Below are 2,363 nucleotides of genomic sequence, written 5' to 3' on the forward strand. Positions count from 1 at the left end.
AATGGTTGAACTAATTTACACTCCCACCAACAGTGTAAAAGTGTTCCTATTTCTCCACATCCTCTGCAGCATCTGTTGTCTCCAGATATTTTAATGAAGGCCATTCTAACTGGCGTGAGATGGTATCTCAGTGTGGTTTTGATTTGCATTTCTCTGATGACCAGTGATGATGAGCATTTTCTCATATGTTTGTTGGCCTCCTGCATGTCTTCTTTTGTAAAGTGTCTGTTCATATCCTTTACCCACTTTTGAATGGGCTTGCTTGTTTTTTTCTTGTAAATCTGTTTTTGTTCTTTGTAGATTCTGGATATTAGCCCTTTGTCAGATGGGGAGATTGCGAAAATTTTTTCCCATTCTGTTGGTTGCTGGTTCACTCTAATGATTGTTTCTTTTGCTGTGCAGAAGCTGTGGAGTTTAATTAGGTCCCATTTGTCTATTTTGGCTTTTGTTGCCAATGCTTTTGGTGTTTTAGTCATGAAGTCCTTGCCTACGCCTATGTCCTGAATGGTTTTGTCTAGGTTTTCTTCTAGGGTTTTTATGGTGTTAGGTCTTGTGTTTAAGTCTTTAATCCATCTGGTGTTAATTTTAGTGTAAGGTAAAAATATGGAATGCTTCACAAATTTGTGTGTCATCTTTGCACAGGGGCCATGTTAATCTTCTCTGTATCATTCCAATGTTAGTATATGTGCTGCTGAAGCGAGCACCAAATATGCCCTTTTTAAAGTCCCATTCTGAAGAGGGAGGAGTTGGCTACAGGATAGGATACTTGCCAATGAGGGAATTAGCAAATATTTGTTGAGCACCTGCTATGTGCTTGAGACAAAAGAAAAAGCATTTATTTGAAGAATTTTACTGGCCCCTTCCTATGCAGTAAGCACCATTGAGAACCAAAGGTGACTGAAATAAGGGCCTCTGACCTCAGGGAGTTGCCACTCTGGACAGGAAAACACATTCTAAAACAACAATCCAGATAAGTAATGGTGTAAGATGGTGGTGGTAATGGAGACATCCCAATGAACTAAGCGTAGCATCCACTTCAATGAGAAGTGTGGGGTGTGGGCGTGGCAGGGGTTGGTGAGGGTGCAAACCATCAAGGCAGGAGGCACCCCATGCCCAGACATGGGGCTGGACCTACCTGACTCGGGAGCAGCTGGACAGCCCGGCTGTGTGGAGGGAGGTTTTCTTGGTTTTTTTTTTGAAGACAGGGTTCGCGCTGTCACTCAGGCTGGAGTGCAGTGGTGCAATAACAGCTCAGTGGTGCAGCCTCAGCCTCCCGGGCTCAAGAGATCCTCCCACCTCAGCCTCCTGAAGTAGCTGGGACTACAGGTGTGTGCCACCAAGCCCAACTGATTTTTTAAATTTTTTGTAGAGAAGGGATCTAGTTTTCTTGCCCAGGCTGATCTTGAACTCCTGGGCTCAAGTGACCCACTTGCCTCAGCCTCCAAAAGTTCTGGGATTACAGGTGTGAGCCACTATGCTCAGCTGAAGTTCTTTTAGTGCGTGTTCTGGACTAACGCAAGAAAAACCAGTGGGGCTAGACTGAAGTTATTTAGGAATAAAGCCCTGCACTATTATTCACTCCTTCTAGGCTAGCATCAGGAAAAATTTTGGAATTTTTTGGGGGGCCCATATACCTCCCCTTTCCCCTTTTTTCTTTTTTTTCTTTTTTTTGAGAGGGAGTCTAGGTCTGTCACCCAGGCTGGAGTGCAGTGACGCTATGTTGGCTCATTGCAACCTCCGCCTCCCGGGTTCAAGCGAATCTCCTGCGTTCAAGCAATTCTCCCGCCTCAGCCTCCCAAGTAGCTGAGATTATAGGCACCTGCCACCATGCCCAGCTAATTTTTGTTTGAGGCAGAGTCTCGCTCTGTTGCCCAGGCTGGAGTGCAGTGGTGCAGTGGTGGCTCACTGCAATCTCCACCTCCCAGGTTCAAGCAATTCCCCTGCCTCAGCCTCTTGAGTAGCTGGGTTTACAGGTGTGTGCCCCCATGCCTAGGTAATTTTGTGCTTTTAGTAGAGACAGGGTTTCTGCATGTTGGCCAGGCTGATCTCAAACTCCTGACTTCAGGCGATCCGACCGCCTCAGCCTCCCAAAGTGCTGGGATTACAGGCCTGAGCCACCACACGTAGCTCCTCATTTTTCTTCCTCAGATAGGTAATGTGCTGGTGTTAGAATGAGGTTTGAGGGAGGCACATCTCATGTAGTGTCATGAGAACCCAATAATCAAGCTTACAAACCACAAAAAGGGTCTGTCATTCCTTTTTTGAGAGGCATCATGGCATAATAGAAGGCCACTGGCCTAAGGTCAAAATATCTGACTGGTAGCCAGAGCGTCAACACTTAATTTTTTTTTTTTTTTTTTTTT

The 2,363-nt window shown here is 45.5% G+C and overlaps 2 non-coding genes across 2 annotated transcripts; both read right to left on the reverse strand.

Moving 5' to 3' along the window:
- Window positions 1-597: 597 nt before the first annotated feature.
- Window positions 598-704, reverse strand: LOC119468906. Its single transcript, XR_005197714.1, has one exon. It is a non-coding gene; the product is annotated as a U6 spliceosomal RNA (small nuclear RNA).
- A 1,438-nt stretch (window positions 705-2,142) lies between these two features.
- LOC119468909 lies at window positions 2,143-2,247 on the reverse strand. Its single transcript, XR_005197717.1, has one exon. It is a non-coding gene; the product is annotated as a small nucleolar RNA U13 (small nucleolar RNA).
- Between the last annotated feature and the right edge of the window lie 116 nt (window positions 2,248-2,363).

Source organism: Cebus imitator, unplaced genomic scaffold (genome assembly GCF_001604975.1).
Source record: "Cebus imitator isolate Cc_AM_T3 unplaced genomic scaffold, Cebus_imitator-1.0 Scaffold527, whole genome shotgun sequence".
NCBI classification, from domain to species: domain Eukaryota; kingdom Metazoa; phylum Chordata; class Mammalia; order Primates; family Cebidae; genus Cebus; species Cebus imitator.